Genomic DNA, 18,197 nt, shown 5'->3' with positions numbered 1-18,197 from the left:
ACACATGCTGTTTATTGTATATTAAACATGATGTTCATTGTTTATTAAACATGTTTCTTGTGTATTAAACATGATGTTTATTGTTTACTAAAAATGATGTCTATTGTTTATTGAACTTGATGTGTATTGTTTATTAAACCTGATGTTTATTGTTTATTACACATGATGTTTATTGTTTATTAAACATGATGTTTATTGTATATTAAACATGCTGTTTATTGTATATTAAACATGATGTTCATTGATTATTAAACGTTATGTTTATAGTTTATTAAACGTGATGTTTATTGTTAATTAAACATGATGTTTATTGTTTATTAAACGTGATGTTTGTGTATTAAACGTGATATTTATTGTTTATTAAACATGTTTGTTTATTAAACATGCTATTTATTGTTTATTAAACATGATGTTCATTGTTTATTAAACATGATGTTTATTGTTTATTGACCTTGATGTTTATTGTTTATTAAACATGATATTTATTGTTTATTTAACTGGATGCTTATTGTTTATTAAACATGATGTTTATTGTTTATTGAACATGATGTTTATTGTTTATTAAACTGGATGTTTGTTTATTGAACCTGACGTTTATTGTTTATTCAACTTGATGTTTATTGTTTATTAAACCTGATGTTTATTGTTTATTGAAAATGATGTTTATTGATTATTAAACGTTATGTTTATTGTTTATTAAACATGATGTTTGTTTATTAAACATTATATTTATTGTTTATTAAACATGATGTTAGTTTTTTGTTTGTTTCGGAGTGGCATCAGAACAAACGTTGGGTGCGTTTGGTTTCGTACCTCCAGGTTATTGAGCATCAGTAAGTGGGAGTCAGACAGGATGCAGAACATCTTACTCCAGACGTCAGGCTCTGCCCTCTGACCACATGACAGCCAATGGATGGAGGCGCTCTTCAGCTCTGTGACATCATCACAACATCATCATGTTCCACAGCAGCAGTAGCAGGACAGGTGTTACAGATGACCTCAAAGGACAGGACTCTGTTTATTATTGATGATGTCACTGATGTGGACGAGTGTGGAGCACACACATCGATGACATCATCAAACTGTGACTGACGACAGGTCAGTTATTAGGCTCATTTGAGATGAACTGCGCCTCGCCTGAAAAGTAGACGAGAGCAGGCGGCCGCAGCGGGGGGCGGTGACAAAAAGCTGCGGTGTAGTCGGACAGTTTCCCGACAGTTTCCAGCAGCCTTCAGTCCGTACAGGAAGTCACACACACACTAACATCCTGTCTGGAATGATGTCAGTTCATTAAAAAAGTGATCAGACCCATATATCAGTTTGTTTTCAGTCTCCAGTTGTTTTAATTATGATAGATTAATTTATTAAAATGCTTTACAGGTGATCTGTAGTTTATGTTCATGGTTCATGAACTCTGCTGTAAATCAGCATCATATCAGTTTGACCTGTCGCCTCAACTACACAGGCGAAACACACTGTGTCTGACTGTAAGCTTCATATTTGATACAAGACAACAGCTTTCATTAAGGCTCAGTCAGATACAGTCAGGGCTTCACATCTGATGTTAGTTTAAGAATCCTCACATCCCACTGACCACCAGTCTCTGTGTTGCTAAATACTTCACACAACATGTTTCTGTTCACAGAATAAACCTTCAGGTGAGACAAATACAATCTTAATCTCTAAAATTCAACAAAAATGAGTAGTTTATCTAAAACGTCATCTTGTTGAGTTGACATCTGACATCAGGTGAGAGCCAGGCGGTGCAGTCAGTGGAGAGCAGCTGCAGCGCCTGGCTCTAAAAGCTGCAGCCGCTTCGCTCTCGCGGTTTTATCACCGTCCACTTTTGTAATACGTCAGAGCAAGTCGGGATGAAGTTGGACACAAAACTAACCGGCATGCATTGTGCGCTGATCACCAGTGAAAGAATCTGCACAGGCCTGGCTCATCTCGAATGAACCTATTGAATTAGCTACAGGACGCAGTGACATCACCGCTGACATCACAGCTGACAGGACTGAAGATGGTTCTGTCTGAAGTGATTTAATTTAATGTCAAACTGAGTGTTTGATTCTGGTTTTAATCAGTTTGAGATGATTTTATATAAATTAAATTAACGTCTGTTTAAATTGTTTGTCCGTTTTTAAGTTGTTGATTTACAAACAAACAAATAACATTAATGTACAAAAACAACAACACTGAGCAGCAGCAGTAGGAGGAGTAATAACAGGTGTATCTTTGTGTTGTCCAGGTGAACTGTGTGTCAGTGTTTCTGTTAGTTTGTAACTAAGTTTGTTTTTTGATTAAGGAACAAAACAGGTAAATATTAAAGGTCAAAACATCACCAGCCAATCAGACTTGTCTTTGGGTCGTCTGTCTCATGATCTGATTTGTTGTGATGCAGCTGTCAATCATCAACTCACCAATCACTTTCATCCAGCCCATGTGTTGACACCTGGACAGGTGTTTGACCAGCTCTTCCATCACTGCAACAGGATCCTCTGAGACAGAGAGGAGAGGATTCTGGGTAATCTACACAATCACATCACTGACCTGTCTCTGTCTCAGATGAACACAAAGACACATGAACACAGAGACAGGTGAACACAGAGACAGGTGAACACAGAGACAGGTGAACACAGAGACACGTGAACACAGAGACACGTGAACACAGAGACAGGTGAACACAGAGACACATGAACACAGAGACACATGAACACAGAGACACATGAACACAGAGACACATGAACACAGAGACAGGTGAACACAGAGACACATGAACACAGAGACACATGAACACAGAGACACATGAACACAGAGACAGATGAACACAGAGACAGATGAACACAGAGACAGGTGAACACAGAGACAGGTGAACACAGAGACACATGAACACAGAGACACATGAACACAGAGACAGGTGAACACAGAGACAGGTGAACACAGAGACAGATGAACACAGAGACAGGTGAACACAGAGACCGGTGAACACAGAGACAGGTGAACACAGAGACACGTGAACACAGAGACACGTGAACACAGAGACACGTGAACACAGAGACAGGTGAACACAGAGACAGATGAACACAGAGACAGGTGAACACAGAGACAGGTGAACACAGAGACAGATGAACACAGAGACACATGAACACAGAGACAGGTGAACACAGAGACACATGAACACAGAGACACATGAACACAGAGACAGATGAACACAGAGACAGGTGAACACAGAGACAGATGAACACAGAGACACATGAACACAGAGACAGGTGAACACAGAGACAGATGAACACAGAGACAGGTGAACACAGAGACAGGTGAACACAGAGACAGGTGAACACAGAGACACATGAACACAGAGACACATGAACACAGAGACAGGTGAACACAGAGACAGGTGAACACAGAGACAGATGAACACAGAGACAGGTGAACACAGAGACCGGTGAACACAGAGACAGGTGAACACAGAGACACATGAACACAGAGACACGTGAACACAGAGACAGGTGAACACAGAGACAGATGAACACAGAGACACATGAACACAGAGACAGGTGAACACAGAGACACGTGAACACAGAGACACGTGAACACAGAGACAGGTGAACACAGAGACAGATGAACACAGAGACAGGTGAACACAGAGACAGGTGAACACAGAGACAGATGAACACAGAGACACATGAACACAGAGACAGGTGAACACAGAGACACATGAACACAGAGACACATGAACACAGAGACAGATGAACACAGAGACAGGTGAACACAGAGACACATGAACACAGAGACAGGTGAACACAGAGACACATGAACACAGAGACAGGTGAACACAGAGACAGATGAACACAGAGACAGGTGAACACAGAGACACATGAACACAGAGACACGTGAACACAGAGACAGGTGAACACAGAGACAGATGAACACAGAGACAGGTGAACACAGAGACAGGTGAACACAGAGACAGGTGAACACAGAGACAGATGAACACAGAGACAGATGAACACAGAGACAGGTGAACACAGAGACAGGTGAACACAGAGACAGATGAACACAGAGACAGGTGAACACAGAGACACATGAACACAGAGACACATGAACACAGAGACAGGTGAACACAGAGACAGGTGAACACAGAGACACATGAACACAGAGACACATGAACACAGAGACACATGAACACAGAGACACATGAACACAGAGACAGGTGAACACAGAGACAGGTGAACACAGAGACACGTGAACACAGAGACACATGAACACAGAGACAGGTGAACACAGAGACACATGAACACAGAGACACATGAACACAGAGACAGGTGAACACAGAGACACGTGAACACAGAGACACATGAACACAGAGACAGGTGAACACAGAGACAGGTGAACACAGAGACAGGTGAACACAGAGACAGATGAACACAGAGACAGGTGAACACAGAGACACATGAACACAGAGACACATGAACACAGAGACAGGTGAACACAGAGACACATGAACACAGAGACAGGTGAACACAGAGACAGGTGAACACAGAGACAGGTGAACACAGAGACAGGTGAACACAGAGACCGGTGAACACAGAGACAGGTGAACACAGAGACACATGAACACAGAGACAGATGAACACAGAGACAGGTGAACACAGAGACACGTGAACACAGAGACACGTGAACACAGAGACACGTGAACACAGAGACAGATGAACACAGAGACAGGTGAACACAGAGACAGGTGAACACAGAGACAGATGAACACAGAGACACATGAACACAGAGACAGGTGAACACAGAGACAGGTGAACACAGAGACACATGAACACAGAGACACATGAACACAGAGACACATGAACACAGAGACAGGTGAACACAGAGACACATGAACACAGAGACACATGAACACAGAGACAGGTGAACACAGAGACAGGTGAACACAGAGACAGATGAACACAGAGACAGGTGAACACAGAGACCGGTGAACACAGAGACAGGTGAACACAGAGACAGGTGAACACAGAGACACGTGAACACAGAGACACGTGAACACAGAGACACGTGAACACAGAGACAGATGAACACAGAGACAGGTGAACACAGAGACAGGTGAACACAGAGACAGATGAACACAGAGACACATGAACACAGAGACAGGTGAACACAGAGACACATGAACACAGAGACACATGAACACAGAGACAGGTGAACACAGAGACACATGAACACAGAGACACATGAACACAGAGACAGGTGAACACAGAGACACATGAACACAGAGACAGGTGAACACAGAGACAGGTGAACACAGAGACAGGTGAACACAGAGACAGATGAACACAGAGACAGATGAACACAGAGACACATGAACACAGAGACACATGAACACAGAGACAGGTGAACACAGAGACAGATGAACACAGAGACACATGAACACAGAGACAGGTGAACACAGAGAAACATGAACACAGAGACAGGTGAACACAGAGACAGGTGAACACAGAGACAGGTGAACACAGAGACAGATGAACACAGAGACAGATGAACACAGAGACACATGAACACAGAGACACATGAACACAGAGACAGGTGAACACAGAGACAGGTGAACACAGAGACAGGTGAACACAGAGACACATGAACACAGAGACAGGTGAACACAGAGACAGGTGAACACAGAGACAGGTGAACACAGAGACAGATGAACACAGAGACACATGAACACAGAGACAGGTGAACACAGAGACAGGTGAACACAGAGACACATGAACACAGAGACAGGTGAACACAGAGACACATGAACACAGAGACAGGTGAACACAGAGACAGATGAACACAGAGACAGATGAACACAGAGACAGGTGAACACAGAGACAGATGAACACAGAGACAGGTGAACACAGAGACAGATGAACACAGAGACAGATGAACACAGAGACAGGTGAACACAGAGAAACATGAACACAGAGACAGCTGAACACAGAGACAGGTGAACACAGAGACACGTGAACACAGAGACACGTGAACACAGAGACAGATGAACACAGAGACAGGTGAACACAGAGACAGGTGAACACAGAGAAACATGAACACAGAGACAGCTGAACACAGAGACAGGTGAACACAGAGACACGTGAACACAGAGACACATGAACACAGAGACAGATGAACACAGAGACAGGTGAACACAGAGACAGGTGAACACAGAGAAACATGAACACAGAGACAGCTGAACACAGAGACAGGTGAACACAGAGACACGTGAACACAGAGACACGTGAACACAGAGACAGATGAACACAGAGACAGGTGAACACAGAGACAGGTGAACACAGAGACAGGTGAACACAGAGACAGGTGAACACAGAGACAGGTGAACACAGAGAAACATGAACACAGAGACAGCTGAACACAGAGACAGGTGAACACAGAGACACGTGAACACAGAGACACGTGAACACAGAGACAGATGAACACAGAGACAGGTGAACACAGAGACAGGTGAACACAGAGACAGGTGAACACAGAGACAGGTGAACACAGAGACAGGTGAACACAGAGACAGATGAACACAGAGACAGGTGAACACAGAGACAGGTGAACACAGAGACACGTGAACACAGAGACACGTGAACACAGAGACAGGTGAACACAGAGACACATGAACACAGAGACACATGAACACAGAGACAGGTGAACACAGAGACACATGAACACAGAGACAGATGAACACAGAGACAGATGAACACAGAGACAGATGAACACAGAGACAGATGAACACAGAGACAGGTGAACACAGAGACAGGTGAACACAGAGACACATGAACACAGAGACAGGTGAACACAGAGACACGTGAACACAGAGACAGATGAACACAGAGACACATTAACACAGAGACACATGAACACAGAGACACATGAACACAGAGACACATGAACACAGAGACAGGTGAACACAGAGACAGGTGAACACAGAGACAGGTGAACACAGAGACACATGAACACAGAGACAGGTGAACACAGAGACAGATGAACACAGAGACAGGTGAACACAGAGACAGATGAACACAGAGACAGGTGAACAAAGAGACAGATGAACACAGAGACAGGTGAACACAGAGACAGGTGAACACAGAGACAGATGAACACAGAGACAGGTGAACACAGAGACAGATGAACACAGAGACAGGTGAACACAGAGACAGATGAACACAGAGACAGGTGAACACAGAGACAGGTGAACACAGAGACAGATGAACACAGAGACACATGAACACAGAGACACATGAACACAGAGACAGGTGAACACAGAGACACATGAACACAGAGACAGGTGAACACAGAGACAGGTGAACACAGAGACAGATGAACACAGAGACAGGTGAACACAGAGACAGGTGAACACAGAGACACATGAACACAGAGACAGGTGAACACAGAGACAGGTGAACACAGAGACAGGTGAACACAGAGACACATGAACACAGAGACAGGTGAACACAGAGACAGGTGAACACAGAGACACATGAACACAGAGACAGGTGAACACAGAGACAGGTGAACACAGAGACACATGAACACAGAGACAGGTGAACACAGAGACAGGTGAACACAGAGACACGTGAACACAGAAACAGGTGAACACAGAGACACATGAACACAGAGACACATGAACACAGAGACAGGTGAACACAGAGACAGATGAACACAGAGACAGGTGAACACAGAGACAGGTGAACACAGAGACACATGAACACAGAGACAGGTGAACACAGAGACAGGTGAACACAGAGACAGGTGAACACAGAGACAGGTGAACACAGAGACAGGTGAACACAGAGACACATGAACACAGAGACACATGAACACAGAGACAGGTGAACACAGAGACACGTGAACACAGAAACAGGTGAACACAGAGACACATGAACACAGAGACACATGAACACAGAGACAGGTGAACACAGAGACAGATGAACACAGAGACAGGTGAACACAGAGACAGATGAACACAGAGACAGGTGAACACAGAGACAGGTGAACACAGAGACAGATGAACACAGAGACAGGTGAACACAGAGACAGGTGAACAAAGAGACAGATGAACACAGAGACAGGTGAACACAGAGACACATGAACACAGAGACAGGTGAACACAGAGACAGGTGAACAAAGAGACAGGTGAACACAGAGACAGGTGAACACAGAGACACATGAACACAGAGACAGGTGAACACAGAGACAGGTGAACACAGAGACACATGAACACAGAAACAGGTGAACACAGAGACAGATGAACACAGAGACACATGAACACAGAGACAGGTGAACACAGAGACAGGTGAACACAGAGACAGGTGAACACAGAGACACATGAACACAGAAACAGGTGAACACAGAGACAGATGAACACAGAGACACATGAACACAGAGACAGGTGAACACAGAGACAGGTGAACACAGAGACACATGAACACAGAGACAGGTGAACACAGAGACACATGAACACAGAGACACATGAACACAGAGACAGGTGAACACAGAGACAGGTGAACACAGAGACAGGTGAACCCAGAGACAGGTGAACACAGAGACACATGAACACAGAGACACATGAACACAGAGACAGGTGAACACAGAGACAGGTGAACACAGAGACAGGTGAACACAGAGACACATGAACACAGAGACAGGTGAACACAGAGACACATGAACACAGAGACAGGTGAACACAGAGACAGGTGAACACAGAGACAGATGAACACAGAGACAGATGAACACAGAGACAGATGAACAAAGAGACAGGTGAACACAGAGACACATGAACACAGAGACAGGTGAACACAGAGACACATGAACACAGAAACAGGTGAACACAGAGACAGGTGAACACAGAGACAGATGAACACAGAGACAGGTGAACACAGAGACAGATGAACACAGAGACAGGTGAACACAGAGACACATGAACACAGAAACAGGTGAACACAGAGACAGGTGAACACAGAGACAGATGAACACAGAGACAGGTGAACACAGAGACAGATGAACACAGAGACAGGTGAACACAGAGACACATGAACACAGAGACAGATGAACACAGAGACAGATGAACACAGAGACAGATGAACACAGAGACAGGTGAACACAGAGACACATGAACACAGAAACAGGTGAACACAGAGACAGGTGAACACAGAGACAGGTGAACACAGAGACAGATGAACACAGAGACAGATAAACACAGAGACACATGAACACAGAGACAGGTGAACACAGAGACACATGAACACAGAGACAGGTGAACACAGAGACAGGTGAACACAGAGACAGATGAACACAGAGACAGGTGAACACAGAGACAGGTGAACACAGAGACAGATGAACACAGAGACAGGTGAACACAGAGACAGGTGAACACAGAGACAGGTGAACACAGAGACACGTGAACACAGAGACAGGTGAACACAGAGACAGATGAACACAGAGACAGGTGAACACAGAGACAGGTGAACACAGAGACAGATGAACACAGAGACAGGTGAACACAGAGACAGATGAACACAGAGACAGATGAACACAGAGACAGATGAACACAGAGACAGGTGAACACAGAGACAGGTGAACACAGAGACACATGAACACAGAGACAGGTGAACACAGAGACAGGTGAACACAGAGACAGGTGAACACAGAGACAGATGAACACAGAGACAGATGAACACAGAGACAGGTGAACACAGAGACAGGTGAACACAGAGACACATGAACACAGAGACAGGTGAACACAGAGACAGGTGAACACAGAGACACATGAACACAGAGACAGGTGAACACAGAGACAGGTGAACACAGAGACACATGAACACAGAGACAGGTGAACACAGAGACAGGTGAACACAGAGACAGATGAACACAGAGACAGATGAACACAGAGACAGGTGAACACAGAGACAGGTGAACACAGAGACACATGAACACAGAGACAGGTGAACACAGAGACAGGTGAACACAGAGACACATGAACAAAGAGACAGATGAACACAGAGACACGTGAACACAGAGACACGTGAACACAGAGACAGATGAACACAGAGACAGATGAACACAGAGACACATGAACACAGAGACACATGAACAAAGAGACAGATGAACAAAGAGACAGATGAACACAGAGACACGTGAACACAGAGACACATGAACACAGAGACAGGTGAACACAGAGACACATGAACACAGAGACAGGTGAACACAGAGACAGGTGAACACAGAGACAGGTGAACAAAGAGACAGGTGAACACAGAGACAGGTAAACAAAGAGACAGATGAACACAGAGACAGATGAACACAGAAACAGGTGAACACAGAGACACATGAACACAGAGACACATGAACACAGAGACAGGTGAACACAGAGACAGGTGAACAAAGAGACAGGTGAACAAAGAGACAGGTGAACACAGAGACAGGTGAACACAGAGACAGATGAACACAGAGACAGGTGAACACAGAGACAGGTGAACACAGACACACATGAACACAGAGACAGGTGAACACAGAGACAGGTGAACACAGAGACAGGTGAACACAGAGACACATGAACACAGAGACAGGTGAACACAGAGACACATGAACACAGAGACAGGTGAACACAGAGACACATGAACACAGAGACAGGTGAACACAGAGACACATGAACACAGAGACAGGTGAACACAGAGACACATGAACACAGAGACAGGTGAACACAGAGACAGGTGAACACAGAGACAGGTGAACACAGAGACAGGTGAACACAGAAACAGGTGAACACAGAGACACATGAACACAGAGACAGGTGAACAAAGAGACAGGTGAACAAAGAGACAGGTGAACACAGAGACAGATGAACACAGAGACAGATGAACACAGAAACAGGTGAACACAGAGACACATGAACACAGAGACAGGTGAACAAAGAGACAGGTGAACAAAGAGACAGGTGAACACAGAGACAGGTGAACACAGAGACAGATGAACACAGAGACAGGTGAACACAGAGACAGATGAACACAGAGACAGGCGAACACAGAGACAGGTGAACACAGATACACATGAACACAGAGACAGGTGAACACAGAGACAGGTGAACACAGAGACAGATGAACACAGAGACACATGAACACAGAGACAGGTGAACACAGAGACAGGTGAACAAAGAGACAGGTGAACACAGAGACACATGAACACAGAGACACATGAACACAGAGACAGGTGAACACAGAGACAGGTGAACACAGAGACAGGTGAACACAGAGACAGGTGAACACAGAAACAGGTGAACACAGAGACACATGAACACAGAGACAGGTGAACAAAGAGACAGGTGAACACAGAGACAGATGAACACAGAGACAGGCGAACACAGAGACAGGTGAACACAGATACACATGAACACAGAGACAGGTGAACACAGAGACAGATGAACACAGAGACACATGAACACAGAGACAGGTGAACACAGAGACAGGTGAACAAAGAGACAGGTGAACACAGAGACAGGTAAACAAAGAGACAGATGAACACAGAAACAGGTGAACACAGATACACATGAACACAGAGACAGATGAACACAGAGACAGGTGAACACAGAGACAGGTGAACACAGAGACAGGTGAACACAGAGACAGGTGAACAAAGAGACAGGTGAACAAAGAGACAGGTGAACACAGAGACAGGTGAACACAGAGACAGGTGAACACAGAGACAGGTGAACACAGAGACAGGTGAACACAGAGACACATGAACACAGAGACAGGTGAACACAGAGACAGGTGAACACAGAGACAGGTGAACACAGAGACAGGTGAACAAAGAGACAGGTGAACAAAGAGACAGGTGAACACAGAGACAGGTGAACACAGAGACAGGTGAACAAAGAGACAGGTGAACAAAGAGACAGGTGAACACAGAGACAGGTGAACACAGAGACAGATGAACACAGAGACAGGTGAACACAGATACACATGAACACAGAGACAGGTGAACACAGATACACATGAACACAGAGACAGGTGAACACAGAGACAGGTGAACAAAGAGACAGATGAACACAGAGACACATGAACACAGAGACACATGAACACAGACACACGTGAACACAGAGACAGGTGAACACAGAGACAGGTGAACACAGAGACAGATGAACACAGAGACACGTGAACACAGACACAGGTGAACACAGAGACAGGTGAACACAGAGACACATGAACACAGAGACAGGTGAACACAGAGACAGGTGAACACAGAGACAGGTGAACACAGAGACAGGTGAACACAGAGACAGATGAACACAGAGACACATGAACACAGAGACAGGTGAACACAGAGACAGGTGAACACAGAGACAGATGAACACAGAGACAGGTGAACACAGAGACAGGTGAACACAGAGACACATGAACACAGAGACACATGAACACAGAGACAGGTGAACACAGAGACAGGTGAACACAGAGACAGATGAACACAGAGACAGGTGAACACAGAGACAGATGAACAAAGAGACAGATGAACACAGAGACAGATGAACACAGAGACAGGTGAACACAGAGACAGGTGAACACAGAGACAGGTGAACACAGAGACACGTGAACACAGAGACAGGTGAACACAGAGACAGATGAACACAGAGACAGGTGAACACAGAGACAGGTGAACACAGAGACAGGTGAACACAGAGACAGATGAACACAGAGACACATGAACACAGAGACACATGAACACAGAGACAGGTGAACACAGAGACAGATGAACACAGAGACACATGAACACAGAGACAGGTGAACACAGAGACACATGAACACAGAGACAGGTGAACACAGAGACACATGAACACAGAGACACATGAACACAGAGACAGGTGAACACAGAGACAGGTGAACACAGAGACACATGAACACAGAGACAGGTGAACACAGAGACAGGTGAACACAGAGACAGATGAACACAGAGACAGGTGAACACAGAGACAGGTGAACACAGAGACAGGTGAACACAGAGACAGATGAACACAGAGACAGGTGAACACAGAGACAGGTGAACACAGAGACACGTGAACACAGAAACAGGTGAACACAGAGACAGGTGAACACAGAGACAGGTGAACACAGAGACAGGTGAACACAGAGACAGATGAACACAGAGACAGGTGAACACAGAGACAGGTGAACACAGAGACAGATGAACACAGAGACAGGTGAACACAGAGACAGGTGAACACAGAGACAGGTGAACACAGAGACACATGAACAAAGAGACAGGTGAACACAGAGACACGTGAACACAGAGACAGATGAACACAGAGACAGATGAACACAGAGACAGGTGAACACAGAGACAGGTGAACACAGAGACACATGAACACAGAGACACATGAACAAAGAGACAGATGAACACAGAGACAGGTGAACAAAGAGACAGATGAACACAGAGACACGTGAACACAGAGACACGTGAACACAGAGACACATGAACACAGAGACACGTGAACACAGAGACAGATGAACACAGAGACACGTGAACAAAGAGACAGATGAACACAGAGACACGTGAACACAGAGACACATGAACACAGAGACACATGAACACAGAGACAGGTGAACACAGAGACAGATGAACACAGAGACACATGAACACAGAGACACATGAACACAGAGACACATGAACACAGAGACACATGAACACAGAGACAGGTGAACACAGAGACAGGTGAACACAGAGACAGATGAACACAGAGACACGTGAACACAGAGACACGTGAACACAGAGACAGATGAACACAGAGACAGGTGAACACAGAGACAGGTGAACACAGAGACACATGAACACAGAGACACATGAACACAGAGACAGGTGAACACAGAGACAGGTGAACACAGAGACAGGTGAACACAGAGACAGATGAACACAGAGACACATGAACAGAGACAGGTGAACACAGAGACAGGTGAACACAGAGACAGGTGAACACAGAGACAGGTGAACACAGAGACAGGTGAACACAGAGACAGATGAACACAGAGACAGGTGAACACAGAGACAGATGAACACAGAGACAGATGAACACAGAGACAGGTGAACACAGAGACAGGTGAACACAGAGACAGATGAACACAGAGACAGGTGAACACAGAGACAGGTGAACACAGAGACAGATGAACACAGAGACAGGTGAACACAGAGACAGGTGAACACAGAGACACGTGAACACAGAGACAGGTGAACACAGAGACAGATGAACACAGAGACAGGTGAACACAGAGACAGGTGAACACAGAGACAGGTGAACACAGAGACACATGAACACAGAGACAGATGAACACAGAGACAGGTGAACACAGAGACAGATGAACACAGAGACACATGAACACAGAGACACATGAACACAGAGACAGGTGAACACAGAGACACATGAACACAGAGACAGGTGAACACAGAGACAGATGAACACAGAGACAGGTGAACACAGAGACAGGTGAACACAGAGACAGGTGAACACAGAGACACATGAACACAGAGACACGTGAACACAGAGACAGGTGAACACAGAGACAGATGAACACAGAGACACATGAACACAGAGACACATGAACACAGAGACACATGAACACAGAGACAGGTGAACACAGAGACAGGTGAACACAGAGACAGATGAACACAGAGACAGGTGAACACAGAGACAGGTGAACACAGAGACAGATGAACACAGAGACAGGTGAACACAGAGACAGATGAACACAGAGACAGATGAACACAGAGACAGATGAACACAGAGACAGATGAACACAGAGACAGGTGAACACAGAGACACATGAACACAGAAACAGGTGAACACAGAGACAGGTGAACACAGAGACACATGAACACAGAAACAGGTGAACACAGAGACAGGTGAACACAGAGACAGGTGAACACAGAGACAGGTGAACACAGAGACAGATGAACACAGAGACAGGTGAACACAGAGACAGGTGAACACAGAGACAGGTGAACACAGAGACAGATGAACACAGAGACAGATGAACACAGAGACAGATGAACACAGAGACAGGTGAACACAGAGACAGGTGAACACAGAGACAGGTGAACACAGAGACACATGAACACAGAGACACATGAACAAAGAGACAGATGAACACAGAGACACGTGAACACAGAGACAGATGAACACAGAGACACGTGAACAAAGAGACAGATGAACACAGAGACACGTGAACACAGAGACACATGAACACAGAGACAGGTGAACACAGAGACAGGTGAACACAGAGACAGGTGAACAAAGAGACAGGTGAACACAGAGACAGGTAAACAAAGAGACAGATGAACACAGAGACAGATGAACACAGAGACACATGAACACAGAGACAGGTGAACACAGAGACACATGAACACAGAGACAGGTGAACAAAGAGACAGGTGAACAAAGAGACAGGTGAACAAAGAGACAGGTGAACACAGAGACAGGTGAACACAGAAACAGGTGAACACAGAGACACATGAACACAGAGACAGGTGAACACAGAGACACATGAACACAGAGACAGGTGAACAAAGAGACAGGTGAACAAAGAGACAGGTGAACAAAGAGACAGGTGAACACAGAGACAGGTGAACACAGAGACAGATGAACACAGAGACAGGTGAACACAGAGACAGGTGAACACAGACACACATGAACACAGAGACAGGTGAACACAGAGACACATGAACACAGAGACACATGAACACAGAGACACATGAACACAGAGACACATGAACACAGAGACACGTGAACACAGAGACAGGTGAACACAGAGACAGGTGAACACAGAGACAGGTGAACACAGAGACAGGTGAACACAGAGACAGGTGAACACAGAGACAGATGAACACAGAGACACATGAACAGAGACAGGTGAACACAGAGACAGGTGAACACAGAGACAGGTGAACACAGAGACAGGTGAACACAGAGACAGATGAACACAGAGACAGGTGAACACAGAGACACGTGAACACAGAGACAGGTGAACACAGAGACAGATGAACACAGAGACAGGTGAACACAGAGACAGGTGAACACAGAGACAGGTGAACACAGAGACAGATGAACACAGAGACACATGAACACAGAGACACATGAACACAGAGACAGGTGAACACAGAGACAGATGAACACAGAGACACATGAACACAGAGACAGGTGAACACAGAGACACATGAACACAGAGACAGGTGAACACAGAGACACGTGAACACAGAGACACGTGAACACAGAGACAGGTGAACACAGAGACAGGTGAACACAGAGACACATGAACACAGAGACAGGTGAACACAGAGACAGGTGAACACAGAGACAGATGAACACAGAGACAGGTGAACACAGAGACAGGTGAACACAGAGACAGATGAACACAGAGACAGGTGAACACAGAGACAGGTGAACACAGAGACACATGAACACAGAGACAGGTGAACACAGAGACAGGTGAACACAGAGACAGGTGAACACAGAGACAGATGAACACAGAGACAGGTGAACACAGAGACAGGTGAACACAGAGACAGGTGAACACAGAGACAGGTGAACACAGAGACAGATGAACACAGAGACAGATGAACACAGAGACAGGTGAACACAGAGACAGGTGAACACAGAGACACATGAACACAGAGACACATGAACAAAGAGACAGATGAACACAGAGACACGTGAACACAGAGACACATGAACACAGAGACACATGAACACAGAGACACATGAACACAGAGACAGGTGAACACAGAGACAGGTGAACACAGAGACAGGTGAACAAAGAGACAGGTGAACACAGAGACAGGTAAACAAAGAGACAGATGAACACAGAGACAGATGAACACAGAGACACATGAACACAGAGACAGGTGAACACAGAGACACATGAACACAGAGACAGGTGAACAAAGAGACAGGTGAACAAAGAGACAGGTGAACAAAGAGACAGGTGAACACAGAGACAGGTGAACACAGAAACAGGTGAACACAGAGACACATGAACACAGAGACAGGTGAACACAGAGACACATGAACACAGAGACAGGTGAACAAAGAGACAGGTGAACAAAGAGACAGGTGAACAAAGAGACAGGTGAACACAGAGACAGGTGAACACAGAGACAGATGAACACAGAGACAGGTGAACACAGAGACAGGTGAACACAGACACACATGAACACAGAGACAGGTGAACACAGAGACAGGTGAACACAGAGACAGATGAACAAAGAGACAGGTGAACACAGAGACAGGTGAACAAAGAGACAGATGAACACAGAGACAGGTGAACACAGAGACACATGAACACAGAGACAGATGAACAAAGAGACAGGTGAACACAGAGACAGATGAACAAAGAGACAGGTGAACACAGAGACAGGTGAACAAAGAGACACATGAACACAGAGACACATGAACACAGAGACACGTGAACACAGAGACAGGTGAACACAGAGACAGGTGAACAAAGACAGATGAACACAGAGACACATGAACACAGAGACACATGAACACAGAGACAGGTGAACACAGAGACAGGTGAACACAGAGACACATGAACACAGAGACAGGTGAACACAGAGACACGTGAACACAGAGACAGGTGAACACAGAGACACATGAACACAGAGACAGGTGAACACAGAGACAGGTGAACACAGAGACACATGAACACAGAGACAGGTGAACACAGAGACAGGTGAACACAGAGACACATGAACACAGAGACACATGAACACAGAGACAGGTGAACACAGAGACAGGTGAACACAGAGACAGGTGAACACAGAGACACATGAACACAGAGACAGGTGAACACAGAGACACGTGAACACAGAGACAGGTGAACACAGAGACAGGTGAACACAGAGACAGGTGAACACAGAGACAGGTGAACACAGAGACAGATGAACACAGAGACAGGTGAACACAGAGACAGATGAACACAGAGACAGATGAACACAGAGACAGGTGAACACAGAGACAGATGAACACAGAGACAGATGAACACAGAGACAGATGAACACAGAGACAGATGAACACAGAGACAGGTGAACACAGAGACAGGTGAACACAGAGACAGGTGAACACAGAGACAGATGAACACAGAGACAGGTGAACACAGAGACAGATG

Source organism: Epinephelus lanceolatus, chromosome 9 (assembly GCF_041903045.1).
Source record: "Epinephelus lanceolatus isolate andai-2023 chromosome 9, ASM4190304v1, whole genome shotgun sequence".
Lineage (NCBI taxonomy): Eukaryota > Metazoa > Chordata > Actinopteri > Perciformes > Serranidae > Epinephelus > Epinephelus lanceolatus.
The sequence above is the reverse complement of the archived record's forward strand: the minus strand, read 5'-3'. Positions refer to the sequence as shown.